Source organism: Sus scrofa, chromosome 6 (genome assembly GCF_000003025.6).
Source record: "Sus scrofa isolate TJ Tabasco breed Duroc chromosome 6, Sscrofa11.1, whole genome shotgun sequence".
Classification (NCBI taxonomy): Eukaryota; Metazoa; Chordata; class Mammalia; order Artiodactyla; family Suidae; genus Sus; species Sus scrofa.
In genome coordinates, this window is record NC_010448.4 from 107,625,986 (window position 1) to 107,652,688 (window position 26,703).

The 26,703-nt window shown below is 40.2% G+C and overlaps 1 long non-coding RNA gene across 3 annotated transcripts in view; it reads right to left on the reverse strand.

Annotated features, from left to right (window-relative positions):
- LOC106510680 overlaps nucleotides 1–26,703 on the reverse strand; it is a 337,456-nt gene that overhangs the window by 23,985 nt on the left and 286,768 nt on the right. The window contains exon 4 of one of the 3 annotated variants that reach the window (XR_002345449.1): nucleotides 14,934–16,919. The exons of the other annotated variants lie outside the window; for them this stretch is intronic. This is a non-coding gene — a long non-coding RNA (uncharacterized LOC106510680). Of the gene's footprint in view, nucleotides 1–14,933; nucleotides 16,920–26,703 lie in introns of those variants that run through there. 3 annotated transcript variants of the gene reach the window in all.

Sequence of the window (26,703 nt, forward strand, 5' to 3'; positions counted from 1 at the left end):
TAAAACTTGTTCCTACACAGTCTTCTTCTCCTACCATTCTGCAATAAGCAAAGGTTTTTCTTTTTCTCCGAGCAGAGAGGGCTTCTGAGTTGAAATTAAAGCATCCTTGAATTTCTTCCTAATTCATGCAGTATTTCCTTAGATTTGATGACCAATATCTGTGAAAGAATCAAATGACTTTAATTCTAAATCCGCTCCATAAAAATGGAATTTTGCTGAAATGAGAAACTGAGTCAGATAGTTTTAGTGGCAACTGTTGATGCCTGTCAAGGCTGAAAAATAAATGTTGTATTTGGATGTGACTAGCCTCTTATCATTCTATTAATGACACATGTTCATAGAAAATGACATAGTTTGGTCACAGTTATAATCATATAGTGTGATTTTTCCCCCCGTCTTCTCCCGTGTGGGCTATTGTACCTGCAACTCCAGCCTGAAAAGAGACAGCTTCCAGAAACTGGTAGTGCCCAGAAAAGAAGAGATCAGGTTGATATAGACAATCAAAAAACCGCCTTCTTGGTAAAATACTGCCCTTTCCTTCTTACTTTAAAAAGAAGCATGGAGTTCCTGCTGCGGGGCAGTGGAAATGAAACCGACTAGTATCTGCGAAGGTGAAGGTTTGATCTCTGGCCTTACTCAGTGGGTCAGGGATCTAGCATTGCCATGAGGTGTGGTGTAGGTTGCAGATGTGGCTCAGATCCTGTGTTGCTGTGGCTGTGGTGTAGGCTGGCAGCTACAGCTCCGATTCGACTCCTAGCCTGGGAACCTCCATATGCAGTGGGTGCGACCCTAGGGGAGAAAAAAAAAAAAAAAACTGTTGGGAAGTATTAGAATTTGCTGCTGCTGCTGCTGTGTGTGTGTGTGTGTGTGTGTGGCCCGTGAGAAAAATAATTCCCAGCCCTCAGACTTTCCTAAAGTATGAACAATGTTAAGAGATCCAACTTTTGATTTGGATTTGAGATTTTAAATTTAATGTGACATATTAATGAAAGCAATGTGTGGTATTTACTCAAATCATAGTTTTCTTCAGAACAGTGCAAGATTCAGTCATGGATAAATCAGGAGAGTACTCAGGACACTGAAGGCAAAAAGGACCAAAAACCAAAATAGGGGAGAAACAAAAAGACATAACTCAGAAAAAGAGTTTGTGAGGCAAAGGATCCTATTTGAGGGGAAGTATTAAAAGCTCTGCAAAGTCAAAAATTCTATGAAGGCAAAATGGTTGCATATGCTCTGTTCACCTTCAGGGAACTGGAGGAAATTGCAGTGTGTGTAGAAGGTACTGGAGCCCCTTGTGGAGCATCCTAGGTCCTGGGCACCTGGTCACTGAGCCTGCTTCTATCCTGGCTGAACATCAACCCACTTAACGGTGTAGTTGCATTTTTCTTGCCTATTAATTCAAGTGAATTGAGAAACACAATAGAATAAGCCTAACATTTTAGCGAGGTTCCATAATATCCGTTTGATTTTAGAAGGACTCACATTCTTCTATTCAAACATTTTCTCTGAGGGCTCTAAAGGGTCAAGCACTTTTTAAAAAAAAAAAAATAAAGGTGAGAATTATACCTGAGCGAAATGAAAAAAGTCATGGTTCAAATATGAAAATTTCCCTGAAATGCAGGAACACAGAATCGTGAGGATTCCACAGAAGCTTTGGGGGAGCTTTTATTTATGGAGTGCTTGCTTTGTGCCAGACCAAGTGCTTTACAAATAGTGTTGGATGGATGAATGAATGGATGAATGAACAAACCTACAGAGTACTTAGTAATATTTCCATTTTACCAATGAGGAAAGTGAGGGTTGGGGAGCTTGTAAGAAGTCAACCCATCTGATAAATGTTGGAAATAGAATTCAAACCCAGATCTTTCTGGTTCTAATTTGTGCCATGTCTGAAAGATTCATGACAGAATGCTGAGAACAATCACATATCATAAAAATCCTGCCGCCTTGGGCCAGCTGATGAAGATAACTTTTATTTTTCTCCTTGGAGTCACTAATTTCCCCCAATGAATGCCAATCTCCTCATTCATTTTCTCACATTACTCATCTATTTTACCCACAGAATTCTGGTCGAAATTACTCTTCATGCTTAAGAGCTTCTAATGGCATAGAGAACTGGGAATAAATGTTCTGATCTTTTTAAAAAGCGCAGACAGAAAAGAATATTGGCCCCAGTGGTCAAAACCCAGACAACTCCAGTTTTGATGGGACAGCTCCCAAAAAGTTCAGATGCTTCCCTGAACTTATCCAAACCTTGGGCGGTCTCCTGCTTTTCCGGAGGGAACATGCTTGGTGGATGATGCACCAAGTTTGAAACACATGGAGAATGCCCTCCGTAGGGACTCATGGGTCTTATGTGAGGTTAAGTCCCAACTGCACATTGGGCCGTGTGGTATTTCTCCTCTGGAGACATACAGGCAGCTTTGTTGTGTTGAAAATAAAATCTCAACCACACAGAAAGCACTGGAAGTATATTAGGGGGAAGTCATCAAACTTCTGTTCACAGTCTTCATTTACTAAGCACCTGCCTTCTGCCAAGCACTTTCTCAGATGCTTCGTCTATGTTATTTCATTAATCTTTTCAATGAACCTGCAAGGTAGTTGTCATCTCCATTTAAATGTAGAAATGGAGGCCCAGGTTGATTAAGCAATATGCCCAGTGTCATATGACTGGAAGTTGGCAGTTGGGATTTGAACTGACTCTGTCCATCCCCAAAATCGTGTGCTTAACCACTCCATGATGTCCCCTGACCAGTCCAGAAGGACATGAGCAAAGATGGCATTTGTGGGTGGCTTTGTACCTTAGCTTTATTTCCATTTGATTGTAGCCTCTCCTGGTCCATTCTGGAAGCAGAGTTGGAAACAGTGGAGCTGGCAGGCACTCCTGGTTCTCATGTAGCCAATGTAGGCGATATGGCCAAGTGACAGGAGTTAATGAGATCCAAGGAAAAGCAAATCATCAACTGGATGGAACTTTTGAAAAGGCATCAGAAAAAGCTTGACAAGATAGCCTAAGAAATTCATGGATGACTTTAGAAATCAGAAATAAATCAGAGGGGGAAAAAACCCAACATGCAAGCCAATTCCATAAATACTAGAACCTCACAGAATCATGAAAAGTCCCCATAACTTGGGCCTAAATGAAACTGTGGTCCCTTCACTGTAGTAATTTAAACTCAACTATTTATTTTGGCTTCTGTCCTCAATGACTTGTTCTAATCGAAATGCTTTGATGAGATGTACAAAAGGAATAAAAATATGATTGAAAATCCAGAGAGTAATTTCTTGGTTTAAAATAATTGTGAACATAAACTTTAATCTTTGGCCATGTTATAAATGGCTATGTTAATCTTTGGCTATGTTTGACTGACCAGGGCAAAGGCTTTCAAGATCTTATTTGGAAAAGCATTTTTGGTTTTAGAGTGGGTGTTAATGTACCCTAACACCTTACAGAACATATTTACACAAAAATACATTATTCTGTCTCTAAATCAATGTACTTTTGACATCTAAAACTTCATTTCTTGGAGGATTCTATAACAATCCACGGCTTATAAAAAGCTAAGTTTTACTTTATGCTGAGCTTGAATAATATTTATGGGACTTGGGCTCCACCTTTTCCCATCAGCAAGTGTTTCTCTCCTGCGATATGAGAAAAGCCTCTGTTGATCTACATAAAATTCAACTCCCAGTGGTGTGCTGACCTGAATTGGATATTACCTTCTTGAAGCCAATAGTAGGAGTAAATAATAAGTGTTAATATTTATTAGAAATACGACCATATGTCAGATATCCTCCAGCAGAACTAGGTTCAAAACCTGGCCAAGCTACTTGCCCACCTGCAAGTCCATGGACAACTTACTTATGTCTCAAATAATGAGTTTTGTTTTTTTGTTTGTTTGTTTTTGTTTTTTGTCTTTTGCCCTTTTAGGGCCACACCTGCGGCATATGGAGGTTCCCAGGCTAGGGGTCGAATCAGAGCTATCGCCGCCGGCCCACACTACAGCCACAGCAACGCGGGATCCGAGCCGCATCTGCAACCTACACCACAGCTCACGGCAACACCGGATCCTCAACCCACTGAGCAAGGCCAGGGATCGAACCCGCAACCTCATGGTTCCTAGTCAGATTTGTTAACCACTGAGCCACAACAGGAACTCCATCAAATCATGAGTTTTCTTTTCTGCAAATTGGTCATTGTAACACATTAGTTTTTGCAGAGGCGTCCATGAGATGACAGATGTTGTATCGCTTTGCCGGGGCTGCCATAACAAATACCACAGACTGGGTGGCTTAAACAACAAAAAAATATTTTCTTACAATGCTGGAAGCTAGAAGTCTTAGATCAAGGTGTCAGCAGGGTTGGTATCTTCTGAGGCCTCTATCCTTGACTAGTAGATGACTGTCTTCTCCCTGAGTTTTCCCATGACTTTCGCTTGTGTGTATGTGCGTGTTTATGTATATATATCTGAGTCCTAACCTCTTCTCCGTAAAAGGAGTCCAGTCAGTTTGGATTAGGGTCCACCTAACAACTTCATTTTAGCTTAATTACCTTTTTCACAGACTCTATCTCCAAATACAGTCACATTTGAGGTAGCAGAAGTTAGGATTTTAGCATATGACTTTTACAGGGAAGACAATTTAGCTTCTAATATATGTGAAATGTCTAAAACTTCCCTTCTCTCCTCTTCCAAGGTTTGATGGAAAGAAGACCCATGGCATGTAGCACAGGCTCTTGGAGTAGACTGCTGAGGTTCCTTGACAAAGATACTAAAATGAGATGTTCATCACTGCTCATGTGAAGGTCTTTAGTTTAAAAATGGAGGCAAACCAAACTTCACTTTACTTCTCAAAAAATATATGTCAAGGTACAAAGAGGAAGTTTTAATTCCAGAGCTCTCAGCTGCTATTGACCTGATTCCTGGTCAAAGCCAAGCAAAAAACTGCAATGATGATGACAGTGATGATGATGTGACAGGGATGATAACGGCAGCTATCATTTCCTGAGGACATACACATATGAAGCCCTTCAAATTCATTCTTCCATTCGATCTATTACAACAACTTCCACAAACAAATAGCTGCATGTGTGGTCTTTCAAATAAACTGAAGTTTTTTTGTTTTGTTTTTAAGGAGATGACATTGGGAATTTCTACATGTAAGAAAGGATAAAATCAGTGTTGATTGTACAAGAAGACTCACCCGTCATTACAACCATTGTCACTCTAACTGAGTTTTGGGGTTTTTGGTCTTTTTTTTTTTTTTCTCAGCTGCACCTGCAGTATGTGAACATTCCCAGGCTAAGGATCAAATCAGAGCTGCAGCTGCTGGCCTGTGCCACAGCCATGGCAATGCCAGATCCTTGACCCACTGAGGAAGCCAGGGATCAAACCTGCATCCTCACAGAGAAAACGTCAGGTCTTTAACCTGCTCTGCCACAACAGGAACGCCATAACTGTAGTTTTGATGTTATTGAACAACAAATACATCATGTCTGGATTGACTAGAGAATGCTGACTGACACCTATTTTGGAACTGGAGCACTTTCTGGAACACAGACACTCCTTGATTAGTGTTGATTGAACTGGAGCGCTAAAGACAGTCTGCCTGTGAGTCCTTCTCTACCTAGCACACTTCTTGGCATGATATGAAGATAAGTAAATATTTCTGGAACGAATGATGCATCACCTCATTGGACTCCGAGTGCCTCTCTGCTTTCAGGATGGATCAGCATGGCTCACGGCTCTGACGGACTCCCTGAGTGAGCATCTCTATCTATGCCCCCTTATGGACACTCAAGAGACTCCCAAGAACACACTGCTGTAGAATGAGAGGGACCGACACTTACGGTTTACTCTCAAGTGCTTTGGGGGCTTTTTAACAAGAATCTTAGTCATGCGAACATATCTGTAAAACAATTGTAGTGAAAGCAGAAAGACCAAATGTTGAAATTCCAAAGTTTTTACTTAAGGGCACCTCTACATACACCTCCCAGGACAGATGTGACGGCTGCCACTGACAGTGATGAAAATACACATTTCAAAATATTTCAAGTCAGAAACATCCAGGCCAAGGTGATGCCTGCTGCATTCTGTTTTGCCTATTTCTGTAAGACAGGTTGCCTTTTTCTCATTTAGGTCAGCAACCACCTGTCAACACAGGTCAGGTGGGCATTGCTTTGGTAACTCTTCCAGCTTGAACAAAGGCTAAGGGTGAGAGACACAGGCAGGGTGCACACAGAGAACTGCTTTCCATCAGCTCACTTTCTGGACATGCTCAGGCCTGCGGGCAGGGCTTTGAGTTTCTGGCCTGCTGTCAACCCCATTGAACAGCAGCCTTGGCTGGGTCATACACAGAATTTTTTCTGTCTGAAAGATGACCTGGTTAGCAAAGTACAAATAGTAGAGCTCCCAAAAAATAATTAAGTCTTTGGACCCTTTTGTGCAAACACAAATCTGTGTGAGGTTTTCTGGAGTGAATGCTGTAGATTGCATTCCAGAGGCCAAGAGGCAAAACACTACACTGGTCTGTCACCCATGTTCTCTCCATAAATAGCACCATGCCTTACTGAAGTAATAAGACAGAGTGTCCAGCAGACCCGTTTATGGTACCAGTTGTGGGGCTTTTACTAACGGAAGTGGATATGACAAAGATAGCAATGGGCTAGACAGAGGGCGAATTCAGTCAAACCTCAGTATGTTGGACAAATCACTTAACTACCCTGGGCCTCTGTCTTCTCAGCTCTAACATTAGGTTAATATCTCATTTCCATAAGGTTATCCACATAACACATTCATTGAGAACCTACCCTGTGTGTAGTACCATGCTAAAGGCTGGTGGTGAGGAGTATGGAAAATAGGGCCCAGCAGAGCAGCTGCCTCAAAATGTTTTCCATAAATTCTGGTGGACAGTGGGAAGGATTGGGAAAAAGGAGACCTTGGGCCCAAGTTCTTTGAAAATGTGGATGTTTATGCAGATTTCTAAATGTTTTATGACAAAATATTAAAAATTGATTTCTACTATGGGAATAATGATAAAGCACCAGAAACAGACAACCAAGATCCTGGGAGCAGAGAATTAAGATAGGACAGGTAAGCTGTGTTCCAGCTTAGGGTGACCCTGACTGAGGTTTGGTACACGTGAACAGACTCCCAGAAGAATCCATGGCTTAGGATCTAGGTTCAATTAGGTAACAAGTGAAGGGGAGAGATGCCAGTGGGTCAGAGGGAAGTGGTAAAAAGAGAAAACTGTGGAGTTCCTGTTGTGGCTCAGTGGTTAACGAACCCGACTTGTATCCACAAGGACTCTCATTCAATCCCTGGCTTCGCTCAGTGGGTTAAGGATCCGGCATTGCCATGAGCTGTGGGGTAGGTCGCAGATGTGTCTTGGATCTGATGTTGCTGTGGCTCTGGTGTAGGCCAACACTGTAGCTCCAATTCGACCCCTGGCCTGGAAACCTCCATGTGCCATGGGTGTGGCCCTAAAAAGACAAAAAGAAAAAAAAAAAAAAAAGAGCAAATTGATATCGCAAGGAAATTATAGGAGAATTCCTGGGAACAAACTAACAGACATATTTAGCCTATGAGAAACCTTAGTGATTTTAGTGGTTGGCTGGAAAGAGAGGAAAATTGGGCTAGCATTAATCATGCTTCCAAGTTCAACTCTAGCTGGTAACAAAATAGACAGTAACCGGTAATACCACTTCTGGTCCTCACAACCCCCGGGGTCAAGGCCTGGCTGGAATTACCCAACAGGATTTTAGATCAGGCCTGGAAACTTGTGCACTTAAGCTTATTCTGGAATGCACACTACATGCAGAAATGGACTTTTCTCAACCAAACTTTAAGAAAATCTAAACTTGATAAGTGAAACTGGGTGCTTTAGATAATACCCGACTTTTTTCTCCTCAAAAGAAGCACTTCTGTGATAGAGACCAGCCCATGGCATTAATCAAACCTATCTCAAGCCCAAGGTTGGAAAGCAGCTTTTTCTCTTTAATAGAAAAATAGAAATCTTTTTAAATTACCGTTTACCCTCCAGTTGCCTTTTCCTCATGTTTTGTGATTTCTTTTGGCATTATTCTGCTCTGCAAAGGGGTTAACAAAGATGATTTCCCCGAGTCGGTGCTTCAGAACACCTCCTGGGTGGGGACAGGAGATGAGCAGAAAGAGCCAATATCATGCTTAGGCTGCCCGGCACGCGCCTCATGAAACCAGGCACACCCACGCTGAAAAAAGGAATTGGCCCGCACTCAGGGAAAAATCACAGATGCAATTCTTCTTCCACAGATACATGCAGTAGAAGTCAAAGGGTGGAGGTTGAGTATCAAGAGCGTAGGGGAGAGGGTGAGGTGCTGATGAGAAGGGAAAGTGAAGGCAAACCAGAGCATCTGATGCACCCATTTGTGAGGGGGAGCCCCTCCAAACCCTGGAGTGTCTTCCATGCCAAAGACTGATGTTCAGGATGAATCCAATTTTAGCCCAGGAGACATAAATCAACTATAGGGCAAAAGGCTGAAGGAGAAAAAAAGTATCATTCCAAGTATGCGATGTCGTTCGCATCCAAAATTTCTAGGTCAAATACAATGAGGAACTAATGTGGGAAAAAAGAAAGCAGCCTGGCCCCAGCGGCGGTCCTCGTCCTGGAATCACTGATGTCCTGGTGGGCGATGGGAGGGATACTCTCTCCTTGCACCTTTTGATGCCAGGGGAATGCGGGGTGGGGGGTTTCTGACTTATACACCCTTTAATTAAAAGGAATATGATCTTTTCTACCATGATGATGATAATAAAACATTTTGAAAGAGAATGGGGGCGTGCACAGGCTTATATATTATCCAAGCTCTGTGGAAGGCAGGAGGGCTTGGAACAGTAAAACCTTGTTTGCTCACGCGGCTCTGAGTAACTTAAGGGGGAGAAAGCTCAGAAAATAATTGATTAGATGCCAATTCACATAGTTCACTTAGTCTGCTTTTTATTATCAGTATTTCTTTAAAAGGCTAATAGATCCTGTTCTTGACAAGCATGAAGCCAGAAGGTGGGCTCTTATCCAGTGTTTTCATTTTTCAGCCCTCAAGAGGCAATGATTAGATCTTAATACTGAAGGCACAAACCACACTCACTGTGTGAACTCTCTAAGAGGGCTCCCCACCTAAGAGTAAAATAAGTAAAGAAGTTTTATTGGAAGGATTGTAAAAGGAAGGGAGAGGAGCACTTTGGGTCTCTTTGGGCCAGCTGATTAGGGATGAGTTGATTTTCTTACACCACTCTAAATCTGCCCTCCCTGGGGGAAGGGAAACCTGAGAAGGCTGGACTTCAGTGATTTAATTCCTGGTCTATGAATAGCCAAACTTAGAGCTGAGAGGAGCAAGCAAAAGTCAACCACTGAAAGAGCATTTGCAAATTGAGCAAAATCCTGTGAATCTTGGGTAATAGCTGTGAGCAGAGTTTCTTTCTTCCACATCTCATAAACTATAACCGAACTTGGGAAAACATGCCAATCAATGGATGCTTTCCACCGATTACATGATCTAAAACTGAGCTACAGGGAGCCAAACACGATTAAAATGTGCTTCCTGTCATAAGTTCATGGCGATGCTTCTCAGAGGCATCACCCTGTCCCGTAAGCACTGGACATATTGTATTCATTACAACATAATCAAGATCAAGTTGCCACACATTGCATCTGTGTCTGCCATGTAACCAGCATCACCACACTTTAAATGTGCAGCCCTTTCTCCTTCACAGGGGGATTAATGTGTGTGTCTCTGGGGTGCCCTCGGGGGTTAGCTACCCACTTCCCTTACCAGCCCAGTGAGTCAACCAGAAAAGAGCTTTTCTCCAAGGGGAAAAAAAACAAAAAACATGCAAGAGTAGAGAGGGCTTGAAGCCCTAACCTCTAGGGTTAGCTCCTGATATAATGCCAGTTCCTTCTGCTGGCAGAATCTCCCTATGAGGTGCTAGAGGGGCTGGCTGAGCTGGCCCACCTTCCAGTGTTTGGTTGGTTAGATAAAAATATCTTTCACCATACAGAATAACATTCAGAATAGAGCCGCGGTGTAATGAATGTGTAGAAATGGTAACATAGTCCAAATATTAGAAAGGGAATACACAAATCAGTCTCATACTTCAAGGGCATTCAGTGTTGCTTCTCAATGTGATTTTGCACTGAGCTTGATCCCAAAGTGCTTCCTGGGAGCCACAAGCAACAGATGATACACTCAAGCCCAGGGAAGGTGACAAGGGAGGGGGGAGGGCACAAATTCACCTTTTCCCTTCTGTTAGGAGTGGGATGCCATGAACAGCTTTCCCCCAGAGTATCTCACAACATATTCGGGGTTTTTTGTTTTGTTTTGTTTTGTTTTGTTTTGTTTTGTTTTGAAGGGAGGTTAAATATGTTTGAGCCTTGGCAAATCTGTTACCATAACCATAGCACAGTCATTGTGAAACCCAAACATCATTGTGCTTTATTATTCTGCTTTGTCTACCGTGTTTTTCCCATGGCTCTTAATACAAAAGCGCTCAGTCAGGTTCTCACCCTTTGTCCGTCCCTCAGTGGGGTGCATGTTTTTGAAGGCTGATGTGCAGTGTGGAAAGGCAGCGTCACACATTTGTGTGGAGTTTTAAGGAGTTGGCACACTAATGCCAACTACTAGTATTCTATATCCAGAAGGCGACATTACTTGTTCCAGTTTTTCTAATTTAAATCTGTCTATAAGATAGGGTTTATCTATTTCCTCCATGGTGTCTGTTGTCTTCTCATACTTTTGGCTGACTTACCTTCACCCCCTGGGCCCCTGGGAACACACTCCCAGCTGGGTGGAGTAGCTTCTAAGAGCTGTCAGATTTAGAGGGACTTTTGTCCTTCACAGAAAATAGTTAAAATGGTCCAGTGTCATTCCTCTGAGAGGGCTGGAACCTTTCAAGTTCTCTCCTGCTAGTTCATCAAAAACTCCTGGGTGGCCACTGAACAACATGCACAGTGCCAAAAATGATTGGTTTCTTATAGGAATTATGTATTTTTATTCTTAAGGCCAAAAGAACATCCACTATTCTCTTTTTACATATATATTGAATTGATTGGATGATGACGATGATGTGTGTGTGTGTGTCTCTGTCTGTGTATGAAAGAGACACACAGAGAGATAGAGACACAGAGAGAGCCAGATCCTGTCCTGGTCTAATGCGAAGTCCATACTGGATGCTATTTTTTGAAGTAGAGCAGTGAGAATCCCTGAAAATTCTCTGATCTCTTCCAATTTTCATCATTTCACAAGTTACTTTTAGAAGTGGCTTACTATGGGAATGTCATTTAAGCCCAAGAGTAAGTTAATACACCAAGAGAAACATTCAAGACCTTAATGCCTTTTGTTTGTAATTTCCTTGTGTGTTTATGTCCCCCAGAACAGATAAACAAGGGGTGTTCACTAATTAGAGTCAGAAACCCCTCAACCCAAGATGTCTGGAAAGTCTTGTGTTCTGTTAGTTCTAATATACATGCATCAGCCATAAGGGATGGCTAATAGTGCAAGACAATAAAATCCCTTCATGTTTTCTGTTTTAGGGAAATCCTGCATGGTTGCACTAGGGTCATAAAAAATTACTAATGTGTTTTCTCATGGCGCTGGGCCATAACATAAGGCCCTGTGCAATGGTATTGTGTGCAGCCTGTAATCACAAACAAATGTATTCCACAAGCAGATGAGATGTTATATGAGAAAGTGTGAGAGGTTAGAGCCTGAGCCTTGGTGTCAGCTATGAAGCAGGTCCCTCCACAGTCAAAGACCCCCGAGGCCATGCAAATGAAAATGACAGTGTCTGGGATGTGGGGGAGGGAGGGGGATGCCAAGAGGGATGAGGTCACCACATGAACATCCAGTTCCCCTCTGAATGGGAAACAAGAAAAGGCTTCAACTCTGGTGCTATCTGGACATAAAGGAGATGGAATTTGAGGGTCAAGTGGGTGGAGATGAGGAAATACCATGAGGAGGCAGGTGGCATCACCGGATGTCCCAGGGGGAGAGGTAGCCAAACATGGAGCCAGAGTCCTGGAGCCAGCCTCACTCACATCAGCAAGTGAAATGGCTGTCAGCTTCTGCCACCCCTTATCTGATGTGTCCTATGTCAGGTTAATGCACGAGGAGGCAGGTGGCCAACGTAACACTAAGTTTTGTCACTCACTACAGGTCTGGCTTGGAAAGACATTCAGGGATGCTTTCAGACACCAATATCACTGGCATCGTTCTGTCTGGATGAAAAGAAATTCTCTTAAAGAAATTAATGAATTTTAACTTAGCCTCTAAAAAGGAGTTTGTGAGCTGTGAACAGGGACGTTACTCCGAGGGACTTCCTGTGACAAGTACAAGTGTTTTCCAGAATCCTCAGATGTGTGAAAACAAACAAACAAAAATTCCCATGGGAGCAAGACAATCAGATTGCTCAGAAACAGTGCATTTATCCAGAAACAGTGGTGTGAAATGGAAATGCACAGGTTAAAAGCCCTAGCTCCACCACTCTCTGACTTTGAGCAAGTTATTAACGCTCTCTGAATTTTGCTTTCCTCCTCTGAAAACAAGGAGAGAAATATCTGCCTTAGCAGTTGTTGTAAAAATAAACCTCTCACTTTAATCCCTACCTTTATGACAACTACTCCAGGTCTTTTCTTTCCAGCCCAAACGTCTTTACTGTGTTTCACATTCACATACTCTCTCCCATCTCCCACAGGTTCTTCAAAACTAAATCTTCCAAACTGAAATCATCACCTACATTCCCTCCAACCTCGCAGACCTGTTTTCTCCTCATCTAAAGATGCTGTCATGTGTGGCCAGAAAACTCAGATGTCTCTCTAATTTCTTCCTCTCCGTTGCCACCCTAAAATCAGTCTTCAAATTTCAGCTTTTGATTCCAGGTTTTTGAAGCTTTCTAGCTATCTCTACCCCAAGTTTGAGTGCCGTCATTTCATGCCTAGATTACTGTAAGAGTCTCCCGTCCCTGGTGTTGGCCTATTCTCCACACTCTGTCCATCTTTGGAAAGGGCAAGTCTATTTGGTTCACTCCCCTTTCTAAATGGCAACCCACCACCCTCAGGATATTTTCCACCCTGACTAGCCAAGATCGGGTCCTTTCTTACTACCCCAGAGTCATCTTTAGTCTCCGTAGCTCCTGGCACTATGGTTCTCACTATCCTGAACTTTGTTGACTTTCACTCATCTCTGGGCTTTCACAGAGGTTGTTCTCTCTGACTAGAATCTGCTTCCCTCACCTTGTCTCCCTCCCTTTTCTGATTAATTGATAGTTATCCTTCAGATCCTGATTTAGATAGCTCCCATGGGAGCCTTCCCTGTGCCTACAAGGTTGAATATGGTCCCTTCTTATATGTGGCCACAGTACCTTGTAATCTCCCTATCATAGGCTCACAGAACTCACCCTATTGGACTTTCCTGTACTTGTCAGTTTCCTCCACTATAGATTAAACTCTGAGGATATTGCATCGTCAGTGGTATGTTTCAAACCACTCAATGAGAAAAGAAGGAAGGGAAGAGAGGAAAAGAAGGAGGGAGGGAAGAAGGATGGAAGGAACGAATGAAATGACATGTTAAACACCTAGCACAGAATCAGTCACATATCAACGAATATTAGTCTTCACCTTGTATTGATAAGTCACACACATTTACTTTTCTCAACCTATAATTACCTTTTCACATTTAGCGAAGTATCTTTCCGCCGAGATAGGTCAAATTTCTACAATCAGTCAAATGTCCCTCAAACCCAGCAGGTTACATCAGTTTCAGAAGTCTCCAAATTGGAGGGTTTTTTTTGTTTTTTGGTTTTTTTGGTCTGATAAGTCTTTACTCTCCTTCACTTTTTTTCTTAATTTATAGCCTTTATTTCCTAGTGCAGTTTTGAGTTACAGAAAAGCTGAGTGGAAAGTACATAGTTCTTCCATACTCCCTCACCCCCATCCACCCAAAGTTTCCCCTATTATCAACATCTTGTATTGGCATGGTACATTTATTACAACTGATGAACCAATATTGATGCATTATCATTAACTAAAGGTCTTAGTTTACTTTAGGCTTCATTCTTTGCATTGTACAGATTTGGGGGTTTTCACAAATGTACAGTGGCATGTATCTGCCATCATGGTATCATATAGAATAGAACCCTATGTTCCATTTATTCATTGTTCTCTCATTCACCCTTCTCAACCAGTGATCTTTTTACTGTCCCTATAATTTTGCTTTTTCCAGAATGTCATACAGTCAGAATCATACAGTATCTGGCCATTTCACATTGGCTTCTTTCACTTAGTAATTAGCATTTAAGGTTTCCCCATGATTTTTCATGGCCTGATAGTGCATTCCTTTTTATCACTAAATAATATTCCATTGTATGGCTATACCACAATTTGTTCATTCACCCATTGGAGAAAGCACTGGATGCTTCCATTTTTTGGAAATCATGAATAAACACTTATAAGAAGGTTTCTGTATGGATATAAGTTTTCATTTATTTGGATAAATGACAGGGCACAATCACTGGATCACATGGTAGAAAATATTTGCTTTATAAGGAACTGTCAACTGTCTTCCAAAGTGGCTGTGCCATTTGGGTCTTTTGTTGTTTGTTTTTGGCCACACCCATGGCATGCAGAAGTGCGTGGGCCAGTAATAAAATCTGAGCCACAGCAGTGACAACATCAGATCCTTAGTCTGCTGAGCCACTAGGGAACTCCCAAAGTGACTGTACCGTTTTACATTCTCACAAGCAATGAAAGAGAGTTCCTAATGCTCCACATCCTTGTCAGCATTTGGTGTTGTCAATGTTTTGGATTTTTGACATCTAATAGGTGTGTAGTGGGGGTCTCATTATTATTTTAATATATAATTATCTAAAAAATGTATGTTGAGTATCTTTTAATATGATCATTTGCCATCTGTGTATCATTTTTGATGAGGTTGTTTGTTTTGGTGCTGGTCCGTTTTTTATTTATTTTTTTTTGTTATGACAAATACTGTTTGTTGTATCTACATCAAGCACTAAGTCAGGCTTATTTTTAATTCTCAGGCTGATCTTTCGAGGTGGGTATTTTTACTCTCGTTTAATAGAATTGAGGAAACTGAGGATTGGACAAGATTAATGGCCTCATCTAGCCACAAAATTTGTATTTCAACAGAGGTCTGCCTGATTTAAAAACCGTTTTACTCTGGTGCCTCTTAACCAATGGTGTACATTTCAATTACCTGGAGGACTTTTAAAAATGAAGTTTAAATTATTTTTTAATCAAAGAAAATATATACATGGATAAGAAAAGTCAATAACACTGTTACACTGGCAGTGGAAAACAGCAATCCTCTACCTTTTCTCTGCCCATCCCTGATTTTCTTTCTCCAGAGACACTCAATTTTAACTCTTAGGTGTTTCTTATTGTACTTTTTTTCTAAGTGACATGTTTATATTGCCATTTTAGTGACTTTTCTATATTAGATCTTGATTGATTCTCCTCATTACAAATACATTTCCTCTCCAATTCCCCAATGTTATCTAATAATTTGTTATATATGTCTTCAGCATTTACATAATTATGACTGATGTCATATAACTAATATTATTCACAGTTGAATTATGCAGTATAATTCTTAAACATCTTATATTTCCTGAGGTTCATAATTACTCAGCTTTGTGCCTTAATTTAAAAAAAATCTGCAGATGACTAAATTATCTCCAGATTTTCTAAATACTAAAAAGCTCTTGACTCTATATTCAAACACATCAGGTAATGTATGTTTTTCTTTTTGAGATGTTCCACCAGAACTGTCACCTTTAGGCATTTCTTGTTGACCTCATGCTGTTTCCCTCTCCTTTTATCCCATAGTTATATTTTAGCAATTTTATGGCTACTCTCTAAATGATAAAATGCCCTCTTCCCCATCAACAATAGACTGTATCTCCTAACTTCCCATTTTATAAGGACTCCACTACCATTCCTCCCTCCATCCTCACTGGCAAACTGTACTTTTACACCATCAAGGCTGATAACACTTGCATTCAACTTTGTAACCATAATTAAGTATTCTCTTAAAAAGATGAAGACCATAAACAGCATTTACATTATTTAAATGCTATTCAATAAATCGGCAAGCTATGTGCTATGACTGGATTTCCTTCTCTTTGGCTACAAGGTCTCGAACTCCATTTCAATGTCTCTACTCATAGTGACATTGAAATGGAGTCCACTTTCTTACACTCCAACCCTTTGTTCAAAATCTTGCACTTTACATACATTGTTTGCTATTTGAAGGATGCATTTCCTGAACAGATTTTTTTTTAAAATAAAAGTATCTTTACTTTTGGCCACAGCATGCAGGGCTTGATGTAGGATCTCAGTTCTCAGACCAGGGATTGAACTCCAGCCACAGGAGTGGTGAAAGCAGAAAATCCTAACCACTAGCCAACCAGGAAACTCCCTCACCAAAAGTTTGATTATTTGTTTTCTTTTGTGGGATAGAGAAAATCTATGCCTTCCACAGCATAGTCTTAAGATCTTAGGCTTCTAAGGCGTTCAATGTCCTGCTTATAATCTAGTTTCTTAGTAGTCTTCCCTTTTTATAATGCATCTTACTGGTCTCATTTTTGTTTTAAAGACACACAGCTTCTTAAATATAGTCATGGGTCTTAACTGAAGTTCTTTGTTCCTGGAATTGCTTACTTCTTCTTCCTCATTTCACCAGCACTTCGGAGGTAGAGGCAGTTGGGGCGATGGGCTGTGAGCAGAGAGCGCAGCCTCGGCCGAGCCCAGGCACTCTTGTGAGACAGCAGGGCTCCTTGCTCCCAGCTCTGCAGCACTGCAGCGCCTCCTGGGAGTTGGCCATCATGCAGACCCATAGTGCCGGCTGCTTCCTCAGAGTTCTAGGAGTGTACCTGCAAGCAGATGTTGAGGACCACGGAGTCAACAATGTAGAAGTACAGGAAGTTCATGCACTGCTGCCAGGCCAACTCGAAGAAGGTGGGTAGGGTGCAAGAGGGACACTTGCAGAAGATCCCGTACAAGCTGGGGGCCATGACCTGGGTCAGGCCCCTCAGGGCCAAGGATGATGGAGTCATTGTAGTAGCCATGGACTGGTTGTCTGCTTGCCTGGTTCCGTGCCTGGAGCCAAGGGTGATCACAGACCCTGTGGACTCCCAGCTGACAGCCTTGACCAGGGTGAAGCTGTTGCTAGGCTAACCCTCATGCCTCACACAGCTGCAGCTCCATCCCGAGCAGCATGGAGACCAGGGGAAAACACTAGTGCTCTGCCCCTTCCTGTCTTGGTCCATTTTTTAATTGAGTTGTTTTTGTATGTTGAGATTTAAGAGTTCTTTTTATATTTTGGCTATAAGTCCTTTATCAGATATGTGCTTTGAAAAAATTTTATGCTAGTCTGTGACTTGTCTTTCATTCTTTTGATCTCCTTCACTTTTGAATGACAGTTTTGCAAGGTATAGAACTCTATGATGGTGGGTTTTTCTTTTGACATTTAAAATATTTCACTCTATTTTTTTGTTGCTTGCATGATTTTTGATGCTATGTCAAATGTAATTCTTATCCTTATTCTGCTATAGGTAAGATGCTTTATTTCTCTAGCTTCGTTCAAGATTTTCTCTCTGACTTTGATTTTCTGCAATTTGAATATGATATGCTAATGTGTGTACTTTTGGTATTCATCCTAGTTGGATTCTCTGAGCTTCCTGAATTCTCTGAAGTAATAGCTTCTCCCGTATCACTTCAAATATTTTCTCTATTCTAGTCTCCCTTTCTTCTTTTGGTATTCCAACTATGAATATGTTTGCTCTTCTGAAATTATACACAATTCTTAGATATTTTATTCTTTATTTTTTTTTCAATTTTTTCCTTTTTGCATTTAAGTTTGGTAAGTTTCTATTGAACATATCTTGAAGCTCATTGATTCTTTCCTCATTCATGTCCAGTTTATGAGTCCATTGAAGGGATTCTTCATTTCTATTACAGTGTTTTTTATAGCCTTTCCTTTTTATTCTTTCTATGAGTTTCCATCTCTTTGCTTACATTACCCAGTTGTTTTGCATGTTGTCTATTTTTTCCATTAGGGCACTTATATATTAAAAATAGTTGTTTTAAATCTCCTGTCCAATAATTGCTGTATCTATGTCATATCTAAGTTTGGTTCTGATTCTTACTTTGTTTCTTCAGACTATGTTTTTCCTTGCCTTGCAATTTTTTGTTGAACATCTGATATGATGAATCAATAGGTCTTTAGTGTGAGCTTTTATGTTAATCTAGCTAGAAATTGAGTTGTGTTTAACTTTTGCTGTAGCTCTTGATACTGGAGACTTCAAATTACTCTTGCATCCTTCTTTTATCTCCCCTATTAACTTTGGGCTTCTATAAGTTATCCTTCTTAGAGAAAATCTGTATCTTGCAGCTCTTTCAGCTGTAAGCCATTGTTATTATACTGAAGCCCTATTGGTGACAGTGGTGGGGGTAAATTTGGGGGAGGGGAAGCATTCTATAATCTTATTATTAAACCTCAGCCTTTTTAGTGGGCTTATGTCCCTGAGCTGTGAGCCTTTTTAGTGGGCTTATGTCCCTGAGCTGTGACCTTCACTGGTTTTTCTTCGCTATTCCCTTTTCCCCTTAGATGAGATAGGAAGACAGCAGAAGGGAAGAGGGGAAGTCTATGAAAATTAAGTGTAGGGAACGACTGTCTGTTTGGGGACTTATTTTATATTGTATGCTCCTATAAGCAGTGTTGGGAACATATGTGTTGAAAAGAGTGAGAAGGACAAGGCTTTCTGGAAACCTAACTCTGACAAAAGACTGGAAATACTTGGATTGCCTCAAACAGAATCTGGAGAAAGGCATGGCAGTTGGAGTGATCTGTGGTGATGTTAACTTGCTCATGTTTCCTCAGTGAGTTTAAAAAGAAAAAAGAAAAGGAAAGTCTTGAACTAGGAGACAGCATGCAGGTGAAACTAGTAAGGAAGATTTGGATAAATCAAGGATTGAGATAAAATGAATGAGTCACCTAGACAGAAACTACAAGTAATAGAAATCATGGTCAGTGAGCTAAGTTACATCAAGGTACTGTGAGTGACCACGTACATTAACATAACAGAAACAGGCACATATGGGTGACCAGTAGAAACTATCCCATTAGAGTACATCAACCTTACACATTACTGATCTCCCATGGCTATTTTGCTATCTTGGAGATTTGACATGCAGAATGAGAAGTATATAACTGAGAATTTCCCAAAGTAGAACATACCAGATATTTTAATGCTGTTTGAAGCACTTTGTGATCTTAAATTAGCAATGAATATACCAAATTTACACCTTCATCCATCTGTAAGTCTCTTTCCATTTCTACCCTAACTCACTACATCTCACTCCTCCTTTTTAGTTAACACAAATCTGATGATAACAACACTATTAACCATCCCAGTTTGCTCAAGGTCAAGAGCAGGAAAACTGGCTCCATGGTTTTTTACAATAAAAAATTGTTTCGGTCTCACACTGGCTTGTAGTTATCTGGGATATACAGGCCTACTCTAAGATTTCCTCAAATTTTAATAAGATAGTTTTGCTCTTTAAAATGGAACTGACTATACTATAGTAAAGAAACCATATGATAGAGGGAGAACAGAGCTAAGTAAATGGGAAGAGACAGCTGTCTCTTTACACAAGGACATGCTGAATACATTGTATAAGGACACAGTGTACAGGGGAATCAAAACAAAATAAAGCAAAACAATACAGCTTCTTGTTCTCTGGGGTAGTATAAGCAGATAAGTGGTCATGGATAAAATTTGCTCAGAACCTTGGATTTGGGCTTTACTTGAGGCTTGTTTCATGGCCTTGGGGTCAGATGCGACCATTCAAAAATATTAATATTTTTCTGGCCTACTATATGGCAGACATTTTTCTAGGCTTTAGGCACATAGCAATTAAAAAAAAAACATACAAAAAATTTCTCTGTCCACATGGAGTCTACATTTTGTAGATGGGAATCAGAGCATCAATAAACAACTAAAATAAATAATGTATAGAATGATGATATGTGCAATGGGAAACAATTAAAGAGAAAAGAGGAAGAGGGGACGAGGGTGCTGGGATGGAGAATATGGTTGCAATTTTAAGTTGGTTGGAAAAGCTTTCTCTGATTAGGTGACATTTGAGCAAAGACCTGAAGCAGGTGTGGGAGTGAGCCATGTGGTTCCATGAAGGGAGAGCATTGCAGACAGAGGTAATGGTATAAAATACCCAAGCCAAGAGCATTCTTGGGATGTCAGAGAATCAGAAAGCAGGCATGTGGCTGGAGAGGTATTATAAGGGAAAGAAAAGAAGGAGACAAAATCAGAGCAGATGTAGTATCAGGTCACAGAAGGCCCTTTAAGGCATTGCAAAGATTTTGTCTTTTATACTGAGTGAGATGGGGACTATTATAGAGTTTTGAGCACAGAGGTGACATGAGCTGATATTGTTTTAAAGGTTCACTCTGATGTGTTATGGGTAGATTTTAGAGGTACATGGGGAAAAATCAGGGAGAGAATTTGATATCATTCAGGAAAGAATTATGGTAGCTCGGCTAGGGTGGAAGAAGTGGAAGTGGGAACAGGGTGTCACATTCTGGATACATTTTAAAGAAAGATCCAGCAGAACTTCCTGATAGAGAAGATATTGAGTGTGAGAAAAAAGAGGAGTGAAAGATGGCTCCAAGCTTTTAGCCTGAACAAATGAAAGAAGGAGTTGTCATTTCTTGAGGTGGGAAAAACTGGATCACAAAAAAACATTTTGAGGAATGATCATAAACTTGGTTTGGTCTCCAGTGTTAGAAGGTTGGGAAGATAAGGAAGAACCAGGAAAGGACAATGGAAAGGAACAGCCAGTGAGGTAAGAGGAAAATGGAGAGAATGTGGTATCAAGAAAGGAAGTGCTTTAAAGAGGAGGGATTGATCAATTATTTATATCAGCTGTTCAGATAATTCCGGTAAAATTAAGTCTGTGAACAGAACCATGGATTTAGCCAGAGAGAATACAGTTGACACTGACAATCCCATTGCCCATGATCATGCAAGGTAATACTTTAAGCAAGAAAAGAAAATGAGCTATATATAATTCTAGGTTGAGAAAGGAGGAAACGGGGTCATTGTCAAAAGTGTGAATACTGTTTGGCAAGTGCTCTGAATGGTAATGGTATGACTTTGGTCACATCTCACCTCCTGGCTCAACCACTGCTCAGGAATTATGATTCAGGTTTGTTAGTGAGTTCAGATATGGGGTCTATGCCTTCATTATATAACCTTGAGCCACTGCCCAAAATAACTTAGATTTTCTCACTAGGCAATCAACGTAATGGTCATCACTAAACTAAAATTTCAAAGCCTGCAAATTGCTGGCCTGAGGGAAAAATGCTGGCACTGGATTTTCTAAAAAGGAAAGCCACATTCCACAACTACCTTAAGCCTGTGGAAATGGAAATTTTTTTTTAAATAGAGAAAAGAAAAATTGCTACTCCAAATGCAAAAGGTGGATTAGGTGACTTCTGCTTAACTTGTGAGAATGGACATTCCTCACTAGCATAATAACTAATGCTGCCATTGGTTATTCAGGAAGTTTTATACAGTGAATGAAGAGGTTGGAGACAAGATGGCAGAGTAGAAGGATTTGAGCTCACCTCCTTTCATGAAAATACCAAAATCACAGCTAACTTTTGGACAAACATCAACAAAAAAGTCTCAAATCTACCAAAAAAGATATTCTACACCCAAAGATAATGAAGAAGCCCAATGAGACAGTGGAAGGGGTGCTTTCATTATACAATCAAATCCCCTATCTGCCGGATGTGCAACCCACAACCCAGAAAATAATTACATTGCAAAGGTTCTCCCACAGGAGTGAGAATTCTGAGCTCCACATCAGGCTCCCCAGCCTGAGGCTCTGGGATTGGGATTGATGAGCCCCCAGAACATTTGGCTTTGAAGTCTAGTGGCACTTGAGTGTAGGAGCACCACAGGACTGAGGGAAGCAGAGACTTCACTCTTGGAGGGTGCACCCAAGGTTTCAGGTGCACTGGGACCCAAGGAAAGGCAGTGACTCCATAAGAGCCTGGGCTAGACCTCCCTGTGGGTCTTTGAGGGTCTTCTGGGAAGATGAGGGCCATAGCTCACTGTGGGAGCAAGAAGACTAGAGGCAGAGGCTCCAGGGAAAATTCATTAGTATGAGCTCTACTAGAGGTTGCCACTTTGGCACCAGGATCTGGCCCTACCCAACAGCCTACAGGCTCCAGTGCTGGGATGCCTCAGGCCAAATAACCAATGAAGTAGGAACACAGCTCCACCCATCAGCAGACAGGCTGCTAAAGTTGTCCTGAGCTCACAAATGCCTATAAACACACCCTTTGACATGGTCTAGCCTACTAGAGGTACAAAACCCAGCTCTACCCACCAGGAGGCAGACATACAGAAAAGGTAGGAAATCATCCACACAAATATGGTATCAAAACCAGAAATCATGAGGAGAGTTACAAATCCAGGATATTGGGAATGCATTTGAAATTAAGAGACTAGCAACTTAAAACAATCTTGTGCAATATGTATATATATGAGGCAAAACCGCATGGTAACTGCAAACCAAAGACCTACAATAACTACACCTACAATAAATAAATAAATGACATGAATCAACAAACTGGATTCATTAGTTGCTGTTCAGTAGCTTTCACTGACCAATCTAACCACACACTAATCATTATTTCTTATTCGTTTGGCCCTACTGACTTGACTCCAAGTTCCTTGAGGACTTATCATAAGATTTATTTCTTCATATTCTTTACCATACTTAGTTTAGTGTTAGAACTATCTCTTAATGTGTAAGTCAGGGTTCTCCAGAGAAACATCGCCAATAGGATATATGCATATTAAGAGGAGATTTATTTAGGAGTTGGCTCACATGATTATGGAGGTTGGGAAATCCCAAGATTCACCCTCTACATGCTGGAGAACCAGGAAAGCTAGTGGTATAATTCAGTCTGAGTCCCAAGACCTGAGAACCAGGAGCACCAGTGTTTAAGCCTAGGAGAAGGTGGACATCTCAGTTCAAGCAGAGGGAGAGGATTTGCCCTTCCTCTGCCTTTTTGTTCTATTTAAGTACTCAGTGGATTGGATAATGCCCACCTGTATTTCAGAGGGTAAGCTCTATTCAGTCGATTGATTTAAATGTCAGTCTCTTCCAGATACACCCTTGCAAGACACATACAGAAATGTTTTAGCAGTTATCTGGACAGTCCTCAGTCCAGTCAAGTTGATACATAAAATTAACCATCACAATACACTAATTTACAGAGTAAAAATATTTTTAAAGAATTGAACTGACTCAAATCAAGAAAATAAATTTAATTTAAATCTTCAAGACAGAGAGATAAGAGGAACAATTCAAATAAGCCTTACCAGGCTCAGATTATTATGGTTTGTAAGATTAAATAAATTGGAGCCATATTTGTCATACATTCTTCTGATGTTTTGGTATCTAAGGCCCTTATCAGAAGGCTTCCAACCATTAATCTCAAACCATTATTTTCTGCTGCCAATCACTGGCTTCTGGTGTCCCCAGGGCTACAACCTTCTCCTTCCAAGAACGCTGTATAACTTTTATGCAATGTTTTCTGCCAGGGAAGCCAACTGTTTTCTTGATTGCACAAACTTCGGGATATCCCAGTAAGATGGTGTGACTTTAGCCCCCTGTCCCCCACCCTACACACAATCTGACTCTATATGCACTACTATAGGAGATCTCAGCTAGCTTTTTTGCTTGGCTACCCCAACATGGGTACGTTTACATCATTACTGATATCAGTAACAAAAAACAGACAAACGCTGAGAGGTTTAAGGGTGGTCAATCTTAGTCAAAGATTGTTCAGTTCATGTCATTTGTTCACATTCAAGATATGAGTTTATCACACCTATGATCTTCAGCAATGGCATTGGTATTAAGAAGCTTACTTTAGAAAAGCAAAATGTTAAACACTAACCTGAGGCATAATTTTTGATCTTCTCTGAATTAGTAAAGCAAACACCATGAGCTTTTAAACAATAGAGATGTATATTCGGAAATAGAATGTTGGTCTTTTCTGTTTTCCCCACTGCTGTGCTATTGGTAATGTGATACTTGAGGTTGTAGCAGAATTTCCAAAATAAACTTTATCTTTAGAGTTTTACAATAATGATGTGTGAACCTCAACAAAATTTAGAGATTCTGTCCAATTTTCTGTACCTCTGAGTTATTGAGCTGAAGTTTTCACAACAATGACAATTTCTTGACTGTTTCAGCTAGTAATAGGAAATTACACAAAAAGAACAAATTTTCTCAACAGCCATTCATCTATTCAACAATTCATTGCAGTTTCTACTGCATTGCCTATGCTAGATAAAAATATTGAAAGTAAGGAATAGGATGATAAATTTGTAAAGTGAGAAATGAAAGTCCACTCTATATATTTGCAGCCTGACACACCCAGCCCTCTTTCATCCCCTGCCTTTTATGGAGGCCATCTTTCAGAGACCCTTACTCTTAAGTTGTCAGCCATGCCCAACAATGAGAAGGGTAGATTTCCCAGCCAGAGTTTATCAAAAAAAGGAGGAGGGATCTCCTATTCTTATCTTTTGCAATTATAGCAAAAACCAAAACCAAAAAAATGAAAAAGATGTACTAAAAGATGTTTCATAATAATGGAGTCAAATCCTAACCTAAAATTCAAAAGGAGAAGCATTAAAGTTACAGCTGGTATTCTTTGAGATACTGGGACACACTAATGGGACCCCAGAGCAGTGATACTAATGTCTTACATTGTAGGAGAATCTGTCCTTCACAATACACTTACACATTCGCTCTTCAGAGGTGACATCTCTGTGAGGAGGACAGAGCAGGCTTAAATGCCCCTCACACAGCACTTGAGTTTGAGTCTCCATAACCACACAGGCAGCAAACGGCAAAACCAGGGCTAAATCATGATTTCCAGCTTCTAAATCCATATCACTACTCTGCCTGTGGGGTGAAATCTCTAGTTATGTAAACAGTTTCTTTCTATTTTGCTAGATATTGTGAAAGTTAATTTGAATTGTAAAAGCATAGTTTGTGCAGAGGTTAAATCCTGATATTGCCATCTATCAGTGGGCATCAATGTAGTCTTGTTAAATATCAGTATTCTCAGCTATAAAAAGGGAGTAATAATACCAGCCTCTTCAAATTATTGTAAGAATTAAAGAGAGTAATTTATGTGAAGTATAGAGCCCAAGAAATGCTCAATAGAATGTGGCTCTAATTATTGATAATAAAAATAAAATACATCCAATAAAAATAAAATGCATCCAAGTATAGAGTAGGAAATAACAATCATCATAAATCTACCATTCCAATATAATCACTGTACCATTATGACATATTTTCTGATTTTCTAAATAATGCTACTAATGTATTTCAAAAGTTAAACAATAAATACAATGAACTCTTACATAACTTCCACATAGTTCAATAATTACAAATACTTTGCCATAATTGCTTTACATATCTATGTATATGTATATTTTCACATATACATGTACATTATGTATTTTTTGCAGAAATATTTTTAAAGTAAATTGTGTTAATTGTGGCATCTCATGTTAAATATTTCAATATGCATCCCTGTATGTAAGAACATTCTCCCACATAATCACAATACCAATATTACAACAGTATATTAATGATTATTCCCTAATATCACTTAATATTCAGTTCATATTCAAATTTTCTTAATTGTCCCCCAAATGATATTTTGCTGTTTTTGTCCCCACAAACCAATTCATGCACTGTGTTTAGTTACGTGTCTTTTATTCCAGAACAAACTTCTCACTAACTTTCTATCACTCTAGGCATACTTTTTAATGATATGTACATTCTAGTGTAGACAGACACACAGCCAATCTCTCAGCTTTAGATAAACAAATTGTTTCTTTTTTTTTTCCTATTACAAATCATGCTAAGATGAGCTTCTTAGTTCACCATTTTTTCACCCTTTCTGACTATTTCAGAATAGTTACTTCTCCTAAAAGGTATGAAAATATTTAAGACCCTCCTTACATATTAGCATCTCACTTTCCAGAAAGGTTTTATCCATGTTTACCCCCAAAGTATTTGAGTATGCCAGGATAACTGGGGTTCTCAATGCTTCCTCATCCTCTAGGTCCTGGTTGAAATATCACCTCCACTGGGGACATGCCATGGTCATCTGCACTGCATCACCCCCCTGTCATGCTTCTATAGTGCATGTGTCCTGGGATTACTTAGTTATCTGGCTCCTCCCATGAAGGAAGACAAACAAAAAACCTCTTCTTGAAAAGGCCACAATTTCTGAAACCAGTAGCTCCTCGAAACTGATTGATTGCTTTTGTATTGTGATGATTTTCATAAGATTTTAACATAAAACCTCTGGTTCTTTTAATTTTTGCCAACAGGATACACATTAAGATTAAATATTACCATATGTACATTAAATAGTGTCATTACTATAAAACCAATGAAAATGTATCCGTAAGCGAATATTTTAAAAACACTTAAACATAAAATAACCCAAATAACAATATTAGGTGAGTGGTTAAGTAAGTGAGGCAAATCTATGTGATAGTATAGTCCACAGGTACTAAAAATAAT